Source organism: Bubalus bubalis, chromosome 1 (genome assembly GCF_019923935.1).
Source record: "Bubalus bubalis isolate 160015118507 breed Murrah chromosome 1, NDDB_SH_1, whole genome shotgun sequence".
Taxonomy (NCBI): domain Eukaryota; kingdom Metazoa; phylum Chordata; class Mammalia; order Artiodactyla; family Bovidae; genus Bubalus; species Bubalus bubalis.
Genome location: NC_059157.1, coordinates 7707480 through 7730872, shown reverse-complemented (window position 1 = coordinate 7730872; position 23393 = coordinate 7707480). Strand labels below are relative to the sequence as shown.

The window sequence follows — 23393 nt, the reverse complement described above, 5'->3', positions numbered from 1 at the left end:
ACCCCCCCACCCCTGCCCCTTCCTCCCTCGCACCCCCCAGATCCCTACTTGAGCACAACAGACCTCACCCATCAAATGAGTCCTTCTGACTCCACAGTACAGTTGCTGTGATCTAAGAATCAGATAACCCTGATTATTAGAGCTATTTAAAGGAAGAGTCAACACACTTGAGTGACCGCCTGACTGCGTCTCTTAGTAAAACAGTAATTGAGTTTTAATGAATGGGCTTCACAACTGTTCCCTCTGCTCCTGGATGGCTCTGGGTCCGGCTTCTGAAGGATCCTGGCAAGGCCGAGCAGTCTGACCTTGAACTGGGTGAAATATTTTTGTACTTAAAGCTTAGTACCTATGCAGTATATATCTGAAATGGTTATTAAACAAATTACATATTATACTATACATATTTTGTATTTTCTAAGTATAAAAGTTTGACATCATATGTATTGTTTTGCAGTATATGCATTTTTATTCACTTAAAAAATTTGTTACTTTTCCCATATAAAATTTTCAGTTGATATGCTGTATATTCCTTTTATTTAGTTTAAGAAAAATTTTTTTGGCAGAGTGGCATATGTGTGGGATCTATAGTATCTTAGTACAGTATGTTTTTATATGACAAGTCCCCCCTTCCAACCCATTAGGATAAAATCACTCTGGCATCACGATCTTCCTTATTTCCAGAACTTTCTGTGTATTTCTGTACTTTTAACAACATTACCAGGACCTGTAAAGGTGGTAGCACTTTTATAAATGGGTTATGGAAATTCACATATTTTGAATCCTAAATCACTCTGTTTGTGAAAAACGTTTACATAAGAACATGTTGGCTAAAAGCTGAAACCCACGTAGGAAACCAAGAAAGTCTAAGGGAACCAACCCATCCTTCCACTGCTGTCACTGTCCGGGTTCTGCTTGGCGACATCCATCGTAGAGGGCGGAGCCACGGGGGTGAGCAGGATGCTCTCTCCCTAGTTCTGTTTCTGTCCCTGAGAGAGACTAAGGATGACCCACGCCACCTCATACCAGTGCCCCCTCTGAAACAGTACCCCCCAAATAATCTATATAATTGAAATAGTAGCTACTACATAATTACCAAAATAATATCTACTTTCTTTCTGGGTAGCACACCCACAAAAAGTATTATATTTTCTCACATTATGCTATGACTTAGTTTTGTAGTTTTATCATTGTTCAGCTTATTTTTTCATTATTGTACTAACTGCTGTGAAAATACACCTTAGCCAGCCCTTCATGACTCGAGACGTGTGTCGATGTGAAACATATTGATACCTAGATCACTGTGCTGATCTATTAGTATCTAACTGAGAAAGATTGGGAAACTTCTTCAGATACCTTGACAGGTGTGTTACAAGCCCTGGAGAAAAGGTGATTAATCCTGACTTGATCTCCCTTTTCCTTGTACAGGACAGGGAAAGAAACACTTGCAGCCACAGGGGGTGCCCCCTATCTTCCCCACGGCCAGTCCCCATGACCTAGAAGTTGAGTCCCCTGGAGTCTGGCACAGCAGCCCCTGCTCAAGTTTTTGGTCCATCTTCCAAACCAGATTCTGCACTTAAACCCTAGTAAATCATTGAACAGAGCGATGGCAGACACCTCAGCAGAGGAAAGAAAATCAATGCTTTAACAATCCACCTGTCACTGCCTGGAGAGGGGGGGATGTTGGTGACAGCTGGAAGGCTCTGAAGAGGTTCCTTATTCCCCAGAGGGCTTGGTGGTACTGGCTCTAATCTTTACACGCCTCATCACTAACCCAGCCTCCATGGGGGCCTCCATCTTCCCAGTGGGGACTGTCATATGACATGGATGGAGGAGGCTTGACCAATGACTTGTACCCACATATGCGTGGATGCCCGGTTAGCTATTTATTGACCATCTCCATCGCTTTGCCACGTTTTGGGGGCAGCACGCTGACACTATTTTTCATTCCTTTGGGAAACGCTTGCTTCGCCCCCTCTTTCCCAAATCACAATTGAGTTCCTGTGGGGACTTCATCACGAGGTAACTCACTCAAGGGTGTGGGGGCTGGGGGCCGAGCCACCGACGTCTCAGGGCATCCTTGGAAGAGGGATGACGTCGCCTGGGCTGGGGGCCATCGAAGCACCCCCAAGAAGCATCCCCAGGAGCCAGCAGTCTGGCAGCCAGCCTGCTTCCTGCAGGCAAACAGGTGCCTGCCTCCGGGACCGCTGCCCTGTGCCCGCAAGTCCTCGGCCTGGGGACTTCCAGCGCTCCGCTTGGCCAGGCGGTGGAAGGGGCACCTGGAGCCAGAGGGCTCCGTTTTAGCTCTGGTCCTGCCTTGGCGCAGCCGCGGGGCCTCTGCAGACGAGATGGCAGGTGGAGAGGTGGCCTTCTCCAGCAGGACACTGGCCCTCCCGAGTCTCCATCATTATACTAGGGTTCAAGATACCCCCAAACTCCGCCTCCCGCAGAAAACCTACAAGTCTAGGGCACCCGTGGCCCCGAAGGCATGTGTGTGCGTCGGGGGCGTTCTCAACACCCTCCTGCTTGCTTTCCACTCCGCCCCGCCACTTCCCTCCGCGGCCCCCCAGCGGCCGTCAGGGGTCCCTGCAGACCTCACTCCCCGCAGCGGCGGGGCTCGGGGCTCACCGCTTTCCGACCTTCGCGCGCGGCGAGTACACGCTCTCTCCCCGGCGGGCGTCCTAACCCCCCAGGGTCGCGTAGACGGCGACTCCGGGATTAATTCTCCCCAGCGCCGTCTGCGAAGTTTTGGTGAGTGAGTCGGCCCAGGGCTGGGAGGGCCGCCCAGAGCCGCGAGGAGCCAGACCGGTGGGAGGGAGGGGGTCCGGAAAGAGGAAGGACCACCCTCGCCGAGGAGATACCGACCCTCTCTCTCTCGGCCGGAGCCCAGCTGCCGCCTCGTCCTCGCCCCTCCCGCAACTTCTAGGGCCTCGGGCGCGCGCGGAGCCGCCACCTGCGGGGTGGTCTCAGGCGCGCCCGGCGCGCGGGGAGCCGCTCGGGCCGGCGCGCCCCCCGCCCCGCCCGTGGCTCGCCGCCCACCCAGCCCCAGCCCCAGCCCCGGCTCCGGGCTTGGCGGCGGCCCCGCGCTCCCCGCCCGCGGGTCCCCGGAGGCTCGGCGGCCGCCGGAGCGGGAGGTGGAGCCGAGCCCGCGGCGCCGCGCAGGAGGAGCGACCGGCGCTGGGAGCCGCCGGCAGCGCCCCGCGGTGAGTCCCGGGCCCGGCGCGGGCGCCGCGGGGGCGTCCCGGCGCCCACCGGCTCGCCACCCCCGGGGGGCTCGCGGAGGGCAGGGCCGCGCGCAGGGGGGTCGCGCCGCAGGGAGGGGAGGGAGGGGAGAGGGGCGAGGGCGGCTGCGATCGCGAGGCGCCGCGCCCGCAGGTGGGCGCGCGGGGTCGCCGGCGAGGCTTCCCGAGAGGAGTCGGGGCGCGGCCGCGCCGGGTCCCTTTGGCTTCACCTCCGGCGGCGGCCTTTAGCTGTTTAATGACTTTCTCGAACACCCACTTTAAAAGTAGCCTCTGCACGTGTCCGCGTGACCGCTTTGCTGCTCCGCACCGAGTCGTCTTCGCTGGGATGGAGAGGGCGCGGGGTGGTGGGGGGGGGGCGCGCCTTGGCGGCTGGTGGCAGCCGGCCCTCTGGCCTGGGACCCGGGCTGGGGGCGATCGTGCGCGAGGGTCGCCGCGATCCGGGGTGCTGGGAGGAAGTGCCGTGTGCGGCCCGTGGAGGGCACTGGTCTGGGGTGGGGCGGAGGTCACTCGAGGGCACTGGTCTGGGGTGAGGCGGAGGGCGGGGCTGGGTGAGGAAGGAGCTACAAAGACTCCCAAAGTTGTTGTTTCCGCGGCGCTTCCTGCACCTGCTCTGGCGTCGGGGACTTTGAAGTTATCTTTTCATCGATGAGCGGAGGGACGGGAGAGGAGGCGGCAAAACAGCGGCGTGCAAGCCGAGACAGCGAGCCCTGGGAAGCACCAATTCATGATACAAGGGGTATTTCGCAAACTCCACTTTTATTCTGATTTCAAAGCCTCGGAGTGGTTTTTACTTAATGTCATTGGAGAAGCCTAGATAATAAAGATAATTAGCTGTTCTTTCACGTCTTTTTTTTTTTTTTACTAGAAATTGAAATTCAGTTCTGCCGGATTTCTTGTATTTTGTTCACATTTTCATTCCAGAAAGTCATAATTACCGTCGCGTTACTGGCCACAATGAACGTTATGAACAAGCCCTGCGCAGCGCCATCATGTTGCTAATTGGAAGAAGAAAAGCCTTTCAAACTTGGATATAGAAGCATAAAGCGAGAACGTGAAGCTTTAGTTTTAGAAGCGGACTTGAACACGTGTGGTGGTGTTCAGGGTCTAAGTCGTGTCCGACTCTCTTGAGACCCGGTGCACAGCAGCAGGCCAGCCTCCTTGTCCTTCACTGCCTTCCGGAGTTCGCCCAAGTTCACGTCCATTGAATCGGGGCATATATAGGATGTGGGGTGGCCTGTTGTGCTTCCAGAGAAGGTCGGTTCCTGGAAAACCAGAAGATGGGCCATTACGTTTGAAATATGTGATGGTTCTTTCCATCCTGTATGTGCTCTGAAGTGTATGGTATTGAAATGCTTTAATTCTGTTCATCTTTGTGTTCCAAATTGCAAACTGTATTAATGAAATTTAAAGCAAAATCTCCAGCTTTTGGATTCACCAGATGATACTGAAGTGATGGGAACTTTGGCTTTGCCATCTCAGACTTCTGGTCTCCAAGCAGCCTCCCCTTTGTTAACTGTATGACCTTGGGCAAGCTCACAGCCTTGGTTTCCAGTTTGTTAAAAGCCAGTAATATCCCTCACTTTATGAAGGTGTTAGGGAAAAGGAAATAACACTTAGGGACTTACCCCTGGCATCAGGAGCACAGTAAACGCTCTGGAAAGGTTGTCTCTTGTCTTCCTTGACTTCTAGGAACCCCTAGGTCTGGCATGTTTCAGTGTAGTTGTTTTTCATTTAAACTTCCTTCTGCCTTGCCACCTTCCTTCCCATCCATTCATTCAAGTGCCCTTGATTGAAGAACCTCAGATACTGCCCTGTCTGGGTGTTTGGAAACAGTGGGGGTGGGCGATACTGCAGGTTTTTCCTGTTATGAGATTTCATCATGAGCTCACCAGTGGATGCATTGTACTTCCTAGTCTTCATGGCGCTCCAGCTCTGTCCCTGGTGTAATGGTGTCACGTTGGAAAGAAAGCATGGGAAAGTGCCCGGTGCTGGCTCTTGCTCTTAGCGTGTGTCTCCAGGCCAGCTTGGGCCTGGCAAGGTGGGGCTTCATAAATATTTGTGGATTTGAAAGACAGGATGTAATGAAGTTATTCTTCAAGTCACATTTTTTTTTTTCCTAGTGAAAGCACCTCGGGATTCTAAATGATGGCTTGACTGTATATTCGGGCTAATAGAGGTTATTATGGAAGGCAGCTGAGGTAGACTATATTACCTATCGATTTGCCCTGGTGGTGAAGCAGTCTTGGAAAAACTGCAAAGCCGAGTCAGAGCAGCGGCTCCACCACTAGGGGCCCCCTCTGCATAGTGTATCAGCCAGGCTGTTCTTTGCCATTGTTCTGTCCTTTAATGCAGCGGTCCCCAACCTTTTTGACACCAGGGACTGATTCAGTGGAAAACAATTTTTCCACGGACTGAGGCGTGGGCAGGGGATGGTTTTGGAATGATTCAAGCGGATTATGTTTATTGTGCTCTTTATTTCTATTCTGATTACATCCGCTCCACCTCAGATCTTCAGGCACTGAATCCTGGAGTTGGGGACCCCTGCTGTGATGTATCAATAGCAAAGGAACTGAACTTCTTGGGTTCTCCACATGGAAAAGGGCAACCTTGTGTGAGAAGCATTACTGAAGGCCTGAAAAGTATGTGCAGGTGGTCTTAAATGTCAGATTCGGTACCCTTTTAGAATAAGTTTAAAGTTAAAGGTTTAAAGGAGATTTAAGAATTGGGATTTTTGCTTTGTATATCCTTATATTCCAATATATGATTTTAAAAACTGTCTAAAAATTCAAATCTATGCTTTTGGCCTAGTATTTTCAGGGTTTAGGGAGACTATGTTTTTGGTTGAGCTTATTTTTATCTTTTAATGTGCTTAATATTGCTTTGTTTCCTCAATTGGTACTTGGAGCACTAATAACTTGCTTCTCAAGGAATTTATTTGGCCAGCAGAAGCTGCAGGTGTCTTTTTTTAAAAGGGGGCCACATGAAATTTCACACATGAAAAGTATGTTTTATTATATTCTAGGAATGTATCATTGAAAAGCATTTTTCTTCCGGGAATTTTTGACAAGCCCTCTTATTTCCAATTTCTAACCTGAATGAAGCTACTCAGGCTTGACACTATTGGACAATTTGAAGGTGTGTTGGTGTTTTTATTTGTCAGATGGAATTTGCTATTTGGTAGAAAAAAAACACTGACAAGGCATGTAAGCAAACATGATGACTGAAAATGTTGACATATTGTTTGTGAGAGAAAAAGCAAATATTGTGCTTTCAACTTTTCAGTAAAATTACAATTACAGTGACAAACTAAATACCAGTAATGGGTGAAGTAAAAGTAACAACAGTTACAGAGGAGTTCAGTGCGTTGCAGGCCCCGAATCTTATCGAGGGGCTTCTTCTCAGTTCAGAAAGGTCAGCAGACTTCTGATTCTGATTTTCACACGATGGAACTTTTTTACTCTTCAGTTTTTTAGTGGACGTGTAGTTGACTTAAAATGTGTTAATTTCTGCTCTGTGGCAGGGCGATTGGGATATATATTCTTTTTATATTGTTTTCCATTATGATTTATCATAGGCTACTGACTATAGTTCCCTGTGCTATCCATTAGGACCTTATTGTCTGCATAAAAGCCTACGTCTGCTGACCCCAGCCTCCCACCCCACCCTCCCCCAGCCCCCTCCCCCTTGGCAACTACCAAGGTTGTTCTCTACATCCGTGAGTCTGCTTCTGTTTCTTAGATATACGTTCATTTGTGTCATATTTTAGATTCCACTTATAAGTGATATTATATGGTGTTTGTCTTTCTGACTTATTTCACTTAGTGTGATAATCTCTTGGTCCATCTGTGTTGCTGCATATGGCATTATTTCCTTCTTTTTTATGGCGGAGTAGTATTCCAATGTATATGTATATATATATATATATATGTACCACATCCTCTTTATCCATTCATCTGTAGATGGACACTTAGGTCGCTTCTGTGTCTTGGCTATCGGGAATAGTGTTGCTACGAACAGAAGGGTGCATGTATCTTTTTGAATTGCAGTGTTGTCTGGATACATGTCACGTGGTGACCCTTTAAAACCAGGCAGTCTGGTCTTTGCTGCCTTTCTGTCAAAGTCTAGATCATTACTAAGAACTGGGGAAGAGGAATAACTGCTTCGTGAAAGTCATAGATCATTCTTATTATCCCTTCCCCACGAGTAAGCTAACGTCTGGGGGTTGTGTTGAGGATTCTGAGCACGTCACAGAGTCACACAGATCCTGTTTGCACGACAGCTCTTCTCTGGAGCTGGGCAAGTGCTGCGGTGGCCCTCAGACATCCAGCAGCGAGGGCTCCCTATATTCATGCCCCCCCTTCCCCCAAGAAGGCCTCCGAGGCTCAGCCACAGTGATGTGTGTGTAGAGCTGTGTGCAGAGCATTTGCGTTTGGACTGGAGGAGCCGCCTGTTTACACCTGGGAGTCTTTTTTTAGGAAGTTGCGCCTGGGTGGTGCTGGGTGCACGGAAACAGCACCGCTAGAGTTGGCAAAGAAAAGTTTGTTTGGATCCTGTGACGTAGTGGCACTTTGCTTTGCTGCACGGATCATTTTAGTCGCTGTTTTCAGATAGTGGGAAACATAACGTCTGGTTATCCCGGGGTCATGTATGATCCTTTGTTTCCTTTTCACACCCAGGGATATTTGAGTTGATGGAGGAAGAGGGAAGTGGGAAACAGGGAGGAGGGGGATGGGAGCTGTCTGTTTACACTGGACACCGAGGCACGTGGGCACACACCGTTCAACTTGATAATAGCGGCCGTTCAAAAGAACCCGCCCGCCAGTGCAGGAGATGCAAGAGATGCAGGTTCGATCCCTGGGTCGGGAAGATCCCCTGGAGGACGAAATGGCAACTCACTCCAGTATTCTTGTCTGGGAAATCCCATGGACAGAGGAATGTGGCAGGCTGCAAAGAGTCGGACACACCTGAGGGACTGAGCAGAGCACAACACCCTGGTGCTTGGGGGAAATCCGCATCTACTCCATTAATGAACTTACTAAGGTGACGGCCTTTGACCTAGGTGCTGGGTACTCGCAAAGGTGACCTTCTGCTTCTGTCTCCCGCCCTTTAGAAACTTGCTTCAGTTGTGTGTCCGCTGACATCTGCGAACAGGCTGCTGCCATTCCAGGAGATGCCCTGTGAGCTGGGGTGTCCGGGCCAGGTTGCACAGCGTGGGAAACAGAGTGTGACCTCAGCCCGCTCCCCTCCCGCAGGGCACTCTTTTGGGGGCACAGGCTGCACAACTGAGTGAGAGGCTTACACCTGTTCAAGCAGTTAGAACAGTGCCGGCACCTGGTTGATGAGAGATGTACCATCGCTAATGCTGGCGGTTGTTATTATTTATTCCTGATAGCATTGCTTTCAGGGTAGAGCATGTGGGTAGGCACAGCATCTGGAACAGAGGATTCAGGTGAGCCTAGTGCTTTTAATAATGTGTGCAGAAGCAAGTGATTCATTCATTTGCGATTTCTTGCTGCATTTCCATTATAGTTCTTCTCTTCATATGAGAAAAATGTCTCCCACAGAGCCCTTAACCACGTGGCAGCCTCTTTCCTAAATGTGGGCCAGGAGTTACTCATTTTGCCAGCACAGCAACCTTCGAAAGACACACTCTTATTATCTGCATTTTGCAGATGAGAAAACCAGGATGTAGAGAGGCGAGTTACGTGCTCAAGGGCAGCTCAGGTGGCGGCCTGGGCCGTGGGTCCACGTCTCCCACTCTGTGCTCTTTTCCAGCATCAGTACTCCTTGAATTGGTAGCTCGGAAAACGTCTTCGTGTCCTGAGGGTTAGCAAAATGTGAAAACATTGATTTTCCTTAGATTCTTGTGTTTGTATCCTTTTCTAGACCCGATGGAGCAAGATGATAAATAAACTGTTATCAGCAGGTCTGCTTCAGCACTTTTTATTTGTAGATCTTTTTATGTGGCTTTTTCTAGTAGCTTGAAACACAATACAGTGTGGTACAACTTACTTCTGCACAACATTTAACGTCTTAACAAGGTGCTTCATAGGCATGTTATAAGCAGAATGTATGAATAAAATCCAGCGCATGGGTTGCAGAATATTCAGGTGTGAAGGCTGGAGTCAACCACTCATGCATTCACTTAACAGAAATTTCTCACCTCTTTTCTGAAGGTGCTCTGCCAGACACCGAAGAGACGGCAAAGGTGTGGAAGGCTGCAGGGCAGAGGAAAGCGCCAGGCCTTTGTCGGGGGCGCTGCTGGGGTTTGAATCTCAGCTCTGTTGCTCACTGACCAGGGGTCTGGGTCCCATCGGTGGGCATCTCTGAAGCTTAGTTTCTTGTATGTGTGTATGTACATAATGGAGAATGTATGTGTGCATGCATGCATGTACATAATGAAGAATGCATGTATGTATGCATGTATGTACACAATGGGGAATGTATGTATGTGTGTATGTACATAATGGGGAATGTATATATATGTATGTATATGTGTGATGGGGAATGTATGTATGCATGCATGTACATAATGAAGAATGTATGTATGTATGTACATAATGAAGAATGTATGTATGTATGAATGTATGTACACAATGGGGAATGTATGTATGTGTGTATGTACATAATGAAGAATGTGTATATGTATGAATGTATGTACATAATGAGGAATGTATGTATGCATGCATGTACACAATGGGGAATGTATGTATGTACATAATGGGGAAGGTATGTATGTATGTACATAATGGGGAAGGTATATATGCATGCATGTATGTACATAATGAAGAATGTATGTATGTATGTATGGATGTATACAATGGAGAATGTATGTATGCATGCATGTACATGATGGGGAATGTATGTATGTACATAATGGGGAATGTATGTATGTATGTACATAATGGGGAAGGTATATATGCATGCATGTATGTACATAATGAAGAATGTATGGATTGATGGATGGATGTATACAATGGAGAATGTATGTATGCATGCATGTACACGATGGGGAATGTATGTATGTACACAATGGAGGATGTATGTATGTATGTACATTATGGAATGTACATATGTACGTATGTACATGATGGGGTATGTATGTATGTACATAATGGGGAATGTATATATGTAGGTATGTACGTGATGGGGAATGTATGTGTGTATGTGTGTACATGATGGGGAACGTATGTGTGTATGTGTGTATATATCATAATGGGGAATGATAGTACTCTGTTGGCTGTTGCAGAAATTAAATGAGATGCATGGGGAAGGCATGAGACCCCTAGAAGTGGGGAGTCCTGACCCACAGTGGTGCCTGCCTCTTTGCCTTTCCCACCTGTCTCTTCTCCTCCCATCCCCCCATTACGGGGGGTGGTAGAGATAAAGACGCTTAGCATCCCAGATAGAATGATTCAGAATCTTCCTTTCTGGCTCTCCTTGTGGGGCTGGGACAGACCGGGCACCTAGTGACCTGTGAGCTGGTCCCCGTGTAGGGCTTCTGCCACATGGGGTTGCTACCCAGGAGCCCAGAGGAGGGTGAATTCCAGGGAGCCAGGGTGGCTTGGAGCCCAGGATAGGCGACTAGGGGTCCAGGGATGAGGATGAGGGTCTTTTGGAGGATCAGCCATGAACTGGGGTCTCAGGAAAATTGGAACAAGCCACATCTGAATTTGAGAGTGGCTCAGTGGAAGGGGTCTGGGATCTGGGTGAAGGGGAGGCAGAAACATGAGCAGCTTGTTTTCAGGGGCACGAGGGTGGTCAGGCGGCTCAGATGTGTGGGCCAGCGGCTGTGCAGAGGCGCGAGGAGTGGCCTGCAGCCCCCCGGACTGCCCTCCCTGTGCTGCAGGGCCGGCTACAGACTCCCAGCTCCCTGGCCTCCCTCTGCAGGGTTTTTCCAGAAGCACCGCAGCCTCTCCCAGCAAACAGCCAAGTCAGAATGATTAGTTGTTGCCAGTTTCCACTCCAGACCTTCAAGGGCTCGCTGGTATCACAAGAGAATAAGCCTTTGCTTATTCCAGTTGGGGATTCGGTTAAACACACCCAGATCTGTTCCTGGTGAGGCAGGGCGCCAGGCTCAAGGGGCGCCGGTCAGGGTCCTCCTGGTGTTTCTGTAGCGTGGGCTGTGTTGTCAGGTTGGGGGTGTTTTCGGGGAGATGTTCCCAGTGGTTTTATGATAATGGGCCGCCTTGTTTGGTGTCCCGGGGTAGATGCCATGTGTGGTAAGTATGGAATGCAGGCTTCACAAAATCATTACAGTCTGGGAACGGCACCTCAGCCAGGGAGCAGGAGCCCTGACTCATTTGTCCTGCATTGGCACATGGTCATAAACCAGCGCTTCTGTGGATAAGCAAACAGAACCTGCCCAGGTGCAAGAGAAGCTTGATTCAGGGTTTAAAAAAAAATGCAAAGAAGGTTTAAAAAGGTACTGAATCAGGGAACCGTTTGTTTAAAGCAAGCTACTGTAGTTTTCAAAAGCCCATTTAATAGAATTAATAGCGTGTATTGAAACAAACAAGCAGACTTTAAAAAAGCTACAGAAGGTTAGCTTTGTGGGGAGCAGAGGAATCCTGCTCATGAAATCCAGATTGGTTTCCGAGGTTCTTGGAGAGCTGAGTGGAATGGATGTTTCCTGATTGCTCTAGTAAGTGAGACCCAAGAGATGCGGGTTCAATCCCTGGCTCGGGAAGATCCCCTGGAGAAGGAAATGGCAACCCACTCCAGTATCCCTGCCTGGAGAGTCCCATGGACAGAGGAGGTTGGCGGGCTACAGTCCATGGGTTCGCAGAGAGTCAGACGTGACTGAGTGAGTGTGCATGCACACACACACACACACACACACAGTGGTAAGCGACAATGTCTGGGAGAAAGTAGGCTGAGCGATGAGGCAGCACCTTGGGGGTGGGCCTGGGCCTTGGAGCCCATTCATCCAGGTTCATACTCCACCCTTTCTTAACTGTGCTCCTGGGCAAGTCACTGCATTTTCTAGGTCTCAGTTTTCTCATTTGTAAAATGAAGATAATATTGGCCAGCTGGCAGTTGATTTAGACAATGTTGGTAGACTACTTGGCATGTGGTGGAGATGTGGTGGCATCAGCTGCTGTGAGTACAGAGCTGCTCGGGGAGGAAGGCAGGAGGGAAGACGGGGACCAGGAGCTCCTGCGTCCACCCAGGGCCTGTTGCACTCTTGTCTAAAGTTCTAGAGGATTCTAACCCAGTGTGTACTGAATCTCCACTGTGTACATGTCCCGATGATAAGGTGTCTGGGGGTAGACTCTAATCCCATAAAACTGCCCTCTATGTCTTCATGTAGGTCACGGTCTTAGGCCAAAAGGGGCAAGACCATGACTGGGTCTTGTTAAAGAAGGAACGCCTAGGGACTTCCCTAGTGGTCCAGTGGTTAAGAATTCGCCTTGCGATGCAGGGGACGCCAGTTTGATGGAGGTTGGGTAACTAAGATCCCATGTGCCAAGGGACAGCTAAGCCCGTGCGCCATAACTACCGAGCCCTTGCAACCCTGCAGTGAAAGATCCCACGTGAAGCAACTAAGACCCAAAGCAGCCAAGTAAGTAAATATTTATAAAATGGAAAGAATGGCTAGTGTCTCTTGGCTATTTCAACGAGCTGCCCAAAGGATAGTAGTAGGCCCTATCTTGTTTCCTATCTACTCTACATATGGATGGGTAGAAAATAAATACTTCTCAGACATCATAGACATAAATCACTCAAAATACCCAGGGTACCTTTGGCTGTCTTCTGTGTGTAAAAGTGAGATTTATTTACAGGTGTGTGTGGCTATATATGGGGCTTCCCAGGCGGCTCAGTGTTAAAGAATCCACCTACCAATACAAGAGATTCAGGAGACATGGGTTCAATCCCTAGCTCTGGAAGATCCCCTGGAGGATGAAATGGCAGCTTCTGCAGTATTTTTGCCTGGGAAGTCTCATGGACAGAGGAGCCTGGCGGGCTACCGTCCATGGGGTCACAAAGAGTCGCACACAACTGAGCAACTGAGCACATGTGTGTGCCTATGTGATGAGAAGCCAGCAGAGGAGAAGTGTTTGAGGGGGTATTTCTTTGGATGTACCTGTGACATGCAAACTCTTGCATCTGAAGCATGTTCTTTGGTTGGAAGAGTCCTTCCTTGATGCTGGGAAGGATTGAAGGCGGGAGGAGAAGGGGACGACAGATGGTTGGATGGCATCACTGACTCAATGGACATGAATTTGGGCAAACTTCCGGAGTTGGTGATGGACAGGGAAGCCTGGTGTGCTGCAGTCCACGGGGTCGCAAAGAGTCGGACACGACTGAGCAACTGAACTGAGCTGAACCTTATGTCTTTTCACTGAACTTGTGGCCCATAGGTTTCTGGTCCAGAATGATGAGAGAGAGCTCAATTTACAGAGTTTTTCTTTGTTTTGTTTCTCTCCTCCTCATGGCATGCGAAGTCACTTCAATCGTGTCTGACTCACTGCGACCCCATGGACTGTAGCCCGCCAGGCTCCTCTGTCCGTGGGATTCTGCAGGTGAGAATACTGGAGTGGATTGCCATCTCCTCCTCCAGGAGATCTTCCGGATCCAGGGTTCTAGCCCAGGTCTCTTAGGTCTCCTGCATTGGGAGGCGTGTTCTTTACCAGGAGCGCCACCGGGAAAGCCCTGTGTACACAGCTTGCTTCAGAAGGACTCTAGATTGACAGAGAGAGGATTCCCCAGATGACTGACTCTGTGACCATGAGCAGGTTCTTAATCCCTGAAGCAGGAATTTGATCATTGAGACTCAGGGGCCATTTGAATCAAAGTAGTGAAGTGGGTGGACTGTGAACGGCTCCATCAGTCAGATTGGAGGCTGAAGCCAGAACCCAGGCTTAAAACTAGCTCCTCCCTTGGATCATGTGAGCCGATCCCACATCTTGGGCCTTGGGTTGTCTCAAAAACGAGTTTTCTTTGTATAGAGGGTATTATTCGCTGATGTAAAAAAAAAACCCTGAGTGTGTTTTTCTATGCTATCCTTGGGTGTACAGGAGAATTTATCCAGCTTCCCTGGAATTACCTTTTTCTCTTCCTCCAAGAGTGAGTCTGGACTACCGCCTGGGCTGTCATTAGCCTCCTCAGGGCCTTTATGGCGAGCACGAGTCGCATGTTCTGATGGAAATGGTGGGGAGGCGGGAGGAGATGCAGGATCTAGACACGTCTGCTCGCCTGAAAGCACAGGGAAGTGATGGTTGGGTCTGTGGGGAGGGTGCTGCCTGGGGTGGAGGTGTGTGGGAGGCACCAGCTTTTAGAAACTCTCTTCCCTGGTCTCTGTAAGTGATTTCGTGACTGTTTCGTTATTTGGGAGGGGGGGCAAATGTAATGCCAATGTGAGGTGGACAGGCATAATTGCAACTCTTAAATTACTTAGGAATGAGAGTCAGAGAATGAATGGAGAGGCTTTGACTAAAGCTAGCCGGCTGGCTTTGACTAAAGTCTAGCCATCCACTATGGAAATAATGCCTGGCACCAGTGTGCCTACATGAACTAAAAATCTTTGAAATGGCAAAACCGTGCATCTGAAGGGAGCACTTGGATTCTGGAGGATTTGTCAACTCCATTTAACGGTTTTATCAGTGACTTCCTAGAGTTGGAAGTTTTTTGCAGGGGGACCACCGCTTACCAAGCATACATCAAGAGAAATGTTATCTCTCAGATCAGTTAGACCAACAGTATTTTGCAGAAGTAATAGCACATTTGAGATCACTTGGACTATCTCCTTGTTTTCAGAACAGAAAGAAGCCCAGCGAGGGGACGTGCCTTGTCTAAGATGACCCAGGTGCTAAGCGGAATGACACTGTCGAGAATGGAGCCCAGGTTGCTTGTCTCCATCTTGCTGGTCTCTATGGGCCGTGCAGTCTCCTTGGGCACCAGGCCGGCTGGCAGGTAGTTTTAGGTGCCCTGACAGGGATGGCAGCTGTACAACTCTCAGGTTTTCCTGAGTTTGGTTAGGGAGCTCCTTTTGAGTGCCTGGCACTGTTCTTGGTGCTAGAGATATACGTAGGTAAGAAGACAAGGGTTTCTGACCTCAAAGAGCCCACAGTCGCGTGAAATACGAAGATGGGATATACTGTCAAGCTGCGGCTGAGTGACACGTGGAACATCATCCCTGGGATGCTGAACTCTCAGTGCCTGCTTCAAGATCAACAGGACTCGTTTTTATTTCCTGTTGATTTTACAGCGTCAGAAGTGGGAATGATGGCCATACGCTTCATGAATCGAATTGACTGAATGATTCCAGCTTCATCCGGAGTCATTCTGTACACATCCAGCTAGAGGTTTAAAATTTGAAACCCTCTGTCCTCTGCACTTGAAACGCATGGTCTTTCTGGAAACACTTGGTAAGAATAGTTCTCGATGAGTTTGTTTATGGACACAAATCAAAAATCGGATTGTTTATGCCAAAGAGGAATAAAATGCAAATATCAGGTTGAATAATAGTTTTTAAATTAAATCGAGGCCCACTTTTTCCCCACCGTGAGTGCAGAAGCAGCAGAAGCTTAGGAAGAAATCTACTTAGGTACTCAGTAGTATCCGAAGCACTTTATTTGTGGAAATTTTTGAAACTTCTATGAAAATACAGGAAGAACCAAGATTCAGGTGGACCAGATGCCATGGCAAGACAGGTGATGTGGCAGGGAGACCCAGCATTTTCATGAAAGCCTGTTTGGCACTGCAGCTCCTGTGCCCAGAGGTGGCACCCCCGCGGCACCAGGCCTGATGCAACAGTGGCCTTGCGTCATTTTTGGACAAGACCACAGGCCCTCGGAGCGTGGGGACCGCAGTTCACGCAGTTGTTGTTTGATGCCCTGCGAGCAGCATGGCTCAGTGTGTAGACATCGGAAGGAAGGTTCTCTGCAAACACACATGAAATGAACAGAGACATCAACTTAAAATCCACAGGGCTGGGAAGAAACTGTGTTCACAAACAGGACAAGTTACTTTCGAGGATCCTTGCATGTGCGTGTAAAGCTGACCTTGGAGAAACTAAACAGATGACCCGCCCTTCAAAATCCTTTTTAGTATCACATGCTGTTTGTAAGCGTGCTGTCTCTAACTCTGTTCCCACATACTGTTTGCTATCTTGGTGTTTTCTTGCAAGCTACCTGTAAACCAATTATGCATTCATAATCTTGTGGCAGGCTGGCTGGATTTAATAGAGTCAGGAAGGCTTCCAGCACATTAAGTGTTCTTGAAGGTAATAAAAAGGAGGACTAATTATCTCGCTGAAGTGATTATAAGAGAGACGTTGGAGATCTTGACTCATGGGGATTTTGACAGCAGTCAGAGTGGTTAAGACGCTTTGAGAAATGGCAGAGCTGACTTGTTTCAACCAAGTGATTTCCTCACGTCTATGATGTGGGTGTATCTGTAGTCCACTGAGCAAGCGGGCAGGCTGAAAATACATGGTGTGGCTGGGGTGCAGCAGTGATTGGAAAGTGCGTGCCTGGTGCCCCCCGTGAGAGGCTGTGAAGTTTTGCCTTGAATGATGGTACCTCTCCTGCAGCCATCTGTCTTGTTCTTTAATAAGCAGTATTCCTTATCAAGCCTGATTTGTGTACATTGATTACACCATTACACTCGTTAAATATTAAAGTGTTTTCCCCCTTGTGTGAAGTCTAATTAGGCAAAGTGCTCAGCACAAGCCTGGCATTATCATTCAGAGTAATAGCCTGGTCATTACATGTAACATACCTCAGCTTCCTGGATCATTTATCTTTTCTTTTTCCCTCCTATCAGAGTGCCTGTGTACCAGATATAATGCAGCAGAGTTTGATGGAGGGTTCAGCACCGTCAGGCCATTAAGAAAGGTCCTGCTACAAAGATTATGAGATCTTTTAAAAATGAGTGGAGTGATGTATTGTCTATAGTTGGCATTGTTTCATGAGTTGGGCTTCTGGACAGATATTTCTGATGAAACTAATTTTTACTAAATTGACGAATTGTAAAATAGCTTTAAAGGCTAAAAATAAAAGCGACAGTGTTGTTTGGAAGAGAAAACCCGTCAGTATTATAGTTGCACTTTATACATGCTGCAGATAAAAAGAATAATTTTAGGTGTCAATCAGTGTCTCCTGATAGTCCATTGGGGTGGTCCACTACTTACTTTTAAAAGCATATTTATTTATTTGGCTGTACTGGGTCTTAGTTGTAGCTTGTGAACTCTATTTGTGGCATGTGGAATCTAGTTCCCTGACTGGGGTGGAACCCAGGCCCCCCTCCATTGAAACTGTGGAGTCTTTAGCCATTGGAAGTCCCCATTACTTACTTTTTCAGCTTATTTCTTCTGTGCAGTCTTTTTTCAGAAGTTAATTTGCGTTGTGGATTTCATAGCCAAACACTTTGTCCGTATGAGGCCAAAGGTAAGATTATGGATCAGGCTAGTGTCTCTAAGTTATCCACATCATTTTGAGACGATCCCTGTAATGAACGTTGTCTTTTTTGGAAGGGTTATGGTACTTCCTCAGTATTTACCTTTCTAAAAAAACCCACAGTCTGTTGTGAGCATGTGCACACACAGGCACACACATGTGCAAAGTGTAATCTGGGGTTGATGGGTGTGAACCAGCAATAGGTTTACTGCTTACTCTTCTCAGGGAGAAAAGCTTTTAAGGCCCGTTTCACGTGATGTGCGCTTACCAGGCTAATAGATTTTTCCCTCTCTTGGTCCCAGCAGCTCGAGTAGGAGCTTTGAAAGCACCTTTTCCCCTTCATAACTGCAAATAGCACTAGCCCTGCCTGCCCTGTACGCATTCTGAAAAGAAAGCAGCCTGTATCGCCTTGAAGTGAGAGTTATTTTGAGTTGTTTTTGAATGCGGTCAACTCAAAATGAAATTTAGCTCCGAGTTAAAATATGGATATAAAGATCAAAGAATGGAAGGGAACTCACAGGTTGTCTGGTCTAACTTTTCTGCTTCCTGCGTGGGGACGACGGTGCAGAGAGGTCGGCCCTCCTCAAGGTCACGGGGTGTTAGCAGGGGTCCTGCATCCCTGCATTTGTCTCCAGGCCTGATGACAAGTCTCCCAAGGTGACCCTCCGGCCAGAGTCCATCTCCTTGCCCTTCACAGGAGTGGTTATACCTGAGCTTTGGGTTAGAAAGGTCTTGAAGGAAAGCTTGCTGCCTTTTAACCAGCTCAAGGCAGAACCCATCTGGGGTCACAGAAGAACTTATATTTTGTATCTGCTAATTGCCATCTTCCTAGAAATGGAGAACTGGGGGCCAGTGTCTTCCTCTGAGTGGTTCCGAGTTCATTGAGGGGTGGGTAGGGACACAGCTGTCTGCTCTGCTGGGATGATGGTCCAAGAGAAGGTGGCTTGCTGCTTGGCTGACCCGGGGCTCATCTGGGGAGTCGGGTTCTCTGTTCCGGAGGCTCAGGGTTTGGTCTTCGTCAGCCTGCGGTGGCGTCATCAGGCCTGAGTAAGTCATTTCAGCAACATGCCAAGGCACAGAGGTTCGTTTACCTTGATGAGTGACTGTCTTGGGGTGGTTGGTAAGAGGCCTGGTGGTTAAGCATGTGGGGTCTGAAGCCTAACGTACTTGAGTTCGACTAGCTGCCAGGTATGGGGTTTAAGCAAGTTACCTTAGCACCTGAGCCTCCGGTGTTTGGTCTGTAAGCTGGGAGTCATAGCAAACATTCTATTGTACTCACTCTGTGACATCTGCCTTCTCAGTGGCTCAGGACCATTAACTCATGGGGTCTCCACCGCAACCCCAGGAGGTGGGTACTACCGTTATCCCCACTTTACAGGTGAGGAGACTGAGGCCCAAAGAGGTTCTGTGAATCGCTCACGATGCCAGCTTTTAAGGGGTGAAGCGAGTAGGATTTGGATCTTGGAGCCAGTTGCACTGAGTCTCCCTCCTCTGCTGCCTCTCAGTCAGATTAACTTGACTGTGAGGATCAGGTGAAATAAGCTGCCCTCGCTGATGGTGAGAGAGCTGGCGTCACCCTAGCAATAGCAACAGGAAAATCTCCGTGATCAGCACCTTCTTTGCCCTTCATGGAGCTCCCAGAAACCAGATCATAATCAGAAAGTCACTTTGGCAATTACAAAAGTCATGCAGAGAGAGCTCAGGAGCCTTGACTGAATGTTCCTCAGTGTGGACGGTGTTGGGGACAGCCAGAGCCGGGGGGCTGAGCAGATGGCCCAGACTCCTTTCCAGCTTGCGGGGCCTGGAGACTTTCTCCCCTCGGGTGGCTCCGGGGTTGCAGACAGCAGCTGTGACCTGTTTGCTCTCATCTGTCACTGCCGCAGCACTGACCTCCGCCACTGAGGTCAGCGGTGACACGCACGCCTCCGAGGCCGCCACTGGAAGGGTCGTACTTAGACCGGCTTGCTCCGCTTTGTATCACATTCATAGCCTTGTTACCAATTGCAGGCTCACGTCCAGATCGTTTGCCGTGGAGTTTACATATTACACTGTGCCTGCCGCTTCCGTTTAAATTCATTCAGTTCAGTTCAGTTCAGTTCAGTCTCTCAGTCGTGTCCGACTCTTTGCGACCCCATGAATCGCAGCACGCCAGGCCTCCCTGTCCATCACCATCTCCCGGAGTTCACTCAGACTCACGTCCATCGAGTCGGTGATGCCATCCAGTCATCTCATCCTCTGTCATCCCCTTTCCCTCCTGCCCCCAATCCCTCCCAGCATCAGAGTCTTTTCCAATGAGTCAACTCTTCGCATGAGGTGGCCAAAGTACTGGAGTTTCAGCTTTAGCATCAGTCCTTCCAAGAACACCCAGGACTGATCTCCTTCAGAATGGACTGATTGGATCTCCTTGCAGTCCAAGGGACTCTCAAGAGTCTTCTCTAACACCACAGCTCAAAAGCATCAATTCTTCGGCGCTCAGTTTTCTTCACAGTCCACCTCTCACATCCATACATGATCACTGGAAAAACCATAGCGTTGACTAGTCTTCATTCATTAGTCGATAAATACATGCACATTTAAACATGCGTGTCCCTTTTAGCTTATAATAACAAAGCGAATGGCTGTCCAGGGAACATCTAGCACTTTCCCTCTGAAGCCCCCATGTGTGCTTCTGGGTCAGATTCCCTGCCTTCCTCCCGACCCACCCCCACCCAGGGCTAACTGCGCTTCCAAATATTGTGTTAATCGTCTCTTTGCTTTATTAGAGTTTACCGTCAATGTGCATCCCCACATGGGTTATTGTTTTCTTTAGATTTATCTTTAATTGGAGGATAATTGCTTTACCATGTTGTGTTGGTTTCTGCCATCCATCAACATGAATCAGCCAAAGGTATACATGTGTCCCGCCCTCTTGGACCTCCCTCCCACCTCCCACCCCATCCCACCCCATCGGGTGGTCACACAGCACCAGGCTGAGCTCCCTGTACTATACAGCAATTCCCCCTTGGTTATCTATTGTACATGGGACGATGTATATATTTCATTGCTACTCTCTCCATTTGTCCCACCTTTCCTTCCCCTGCTGTGTCCACATAAGATTTATTGTTTTTGCAACAGGCTGTTGAGTTGGAAAACTTGACTAAAGCCCCGAGATGTATCAAATAGCAGTGACAAAAATAAGTTGTGAGAAAGACCAAAATGGGCATTTCAGAGGCAGTGTCTGAGCACGAGGTTCACAGCTCTTGAAAATCCTCCTTACTCTGAGAGTATAAAAAGCATCGCTCTATTTGTGGAGAATCCTCTGCTGTGAGTCTGCACCAGCCCCTCCTCCAGGAGGAAGTGGGGTTGCGGATGCTGCCCTGTGTCCCCTCAGCTGGGCGCCTGGGGGGCCGGCTCTGAATCTGGTGAGATGTTTTGGGGGCATGGAGAGTGAGAGCAGCTGGGACAGGGCCCCTCAACTGCCACATGTGTTGGGGTGATTGTGAGTCCTTCGCCTGGACCTGGTGTGGCCCCTGCAGGGAGGGGGACCAGCCTGGACCTTGACCCCCACTCAGGGGCACAGTCCGAGGAGAGCTTGTGGAGTGAGTCTCAGGGGCTGGGTCCATCACCCGTAGCACAGGATTTGAGGGGAGCCCCTGGAGTCCCTACAGAAGTGCCCACGCGAGTCAGAGAGTCAGGTCTAGGTATCTGCTGGTCCAGAGGGTGCAAAGCCTTCTGTACTGGTGAGGAGTGAGTCAGGTCTAGGTATCTGCTCATCCAGAGGGTGCAAAGCCTTCTGTACCAGTGAGGAGTGAGTTTGCCGGCATGTAAGTGAAAGAACGGTTGTGACATTCAGTAGAAGTTAGCTTCTCTCTTATGTACAGTCGGTAGGAAAGTGGGCAGTTTAGGGGCTTCACAGAGCTGCTAGGGTCACACCTCCTAGTTCACCGCCCCACAGCCCAGGCTCATGACTGTGGTCCTTGTACTCAGGGTCAGAGGGGCTGCTGCAGCTCCAGCCATCACATTATAGTTCAGGCAGACAGAGGCAGGGTCTGCTCCCTCCCTTTTAAGGATACTTTCAAGATGCACACCCAACATTTTCTGCTTCTGTGTCACTAGTCAGAGCTGAGTCATGGGGTCATGCTCAGCTCTAAGAGATCTTTCGAAATATAAGCTTGTTGCTGGGTCACTATGGGCCCAGCTTAAAATTGGGATTCTTTTTGTCAAGAGGAAGGGACTAGTGGATATTGGGAGACACCCGGAAGTCTGTGCCACTTCATTTTCATGGTGTTAGCAGCCAGGTGGCAGTTCCAACCCTGGAGGGGAGGTAACCACAGCCAGGAAGAGGTGGGGAGAGAGGGGGAAGGCAGAAGCTGATGCTTCTTACTTTTTTGGCCTTACTTCAAGGATGGATAATGTACTGACTTGACATTTTATTTTCTGAATCATCATTGTGTTTTTGACTTAAAGTAACTTTAGGAGTTTCTGTTACCTACAAGTAGCCAGAGAATTATGGGATCTACTGAAGTTTCTCTTGGGTGGCAGGGGGAATACATACTGCTTGAATATTATATTTATTTCAACTGAAAAATGTCTTTATTATGCAATACCTCCATGTCATCTTCACAGCTAAAAAATTAATAATCATCCTTTAAAAGTTGCCTAATAGCCAGGCTGTGCTTAAAATTTCCTCGTTTTGTAACTAACTGTGGTGATGGACATTAACTGGATTTACTGTGGCAACTGTTTTGCAATTTGTACAAATGTTGGATCATTGCATTATGCATCTGAAACTAATTATATTGTGTTAATGATACCTCAGTTAAAAAATGCATATTCTGGGACTTCCCTGGTGGCCCAGTGGTTAAGACTTTGTCTTCTTAAGTGGAGGAGGTGTGGGTTCGATCCCTGGCCAGGGAGCTAAGATCACACATACCTTGAGGCCAAAAAGCTAAAACATAGAAGAGAAGCATCGCTGTAACAAATTTAATAAAGACTTTCAAAATGGTCCACATCAAAAAATTCTTAAAAAAAAATTCATACTCTAACCTCGTAAATCTACTTAGAAGGATTCATCCTACAGAGATCATCAGACTAGTATCCAAAGGTATGTAAAGCATGTTCACTGAAGCATTATTTATAGAGAAGAAAATCCTAAATATAAATCAATGGGAAATGGTTAAGATACTCTGGTGTCTCCATACAGAGGAATTCTTATTAGCCTTTAGAAAGAATGATATAGATGATTAATGATGTGCAAGTATTAAAATATATCAATAAGTGAAAAAAAACTTTTCCTTGATTGTCTCAAGAAGTATCTCTTTTTTTGTGTGTGTCTCATTTTCAAAAGGTGAACATGTGTGAGGTGTATTTTAGATGGTGGAAAGCTGGCATAGATCAGCCCACAGTGTTCCCTTATCAGTAGAAAGATGTAGACCTCTCTTAGCACGGAGAGGCCCTGGTGCACTGCTTCCGCGATCCCGTTTTAAGGACTTTGGAGGAGGGTAGCGATAATCCGGGTTTCCCTGGTGGCTCAGTGGTAAAAAAAAAAAACCCGCTTGCCAATGCAGGAGACTCAAGTTCGAGCCGTGGGTCAGGAAGATCCTCTGGAGAAGGAAATGGCAACTCACTCCAGAAATCTAGCCTGGGAAAATCCCAAGGACAGAGGAGCCTGACAGGCTACAGTCCATGGGGTGGGAGGCTACAGTCTGTGAGGTCGCAGAAGAGTCAGACATGACTGGACAACTAAACTACAAGAAGTGATAATCCGCATTGG

At 48.4% G+C, this 23393-nt stretch overlaps 1 protein-coding gene across 2 annotated transcripts in view; it reads left to right on the top strand.

Moving 5' to 3' along the window:
* Nucleotides 1–2559: 2559 nt before the first annotated feature.
* Nucleotides 2560–23393, top strand: part of CSGALNACT1 (chondroitin sulfate N-acetylgalactosaminyltransferase 1) — a 338580-nt gene continuing 317746 nt past the window's right edge. The window contains exon 1 of one of the 2 annotated variants that reach the window (XM_025275393.3): nucleotides 2560–2748. The gene's annotated coding sequence lies outside the window, so the exon portion shown is untranslated. Of the gene's footprint in view, nucleotides 2749–3083; nucleotides 3201–23393 lie in introns of those variants that run through there. The other variant, XM_025275498.3, reaches the window with a different exon arrangement.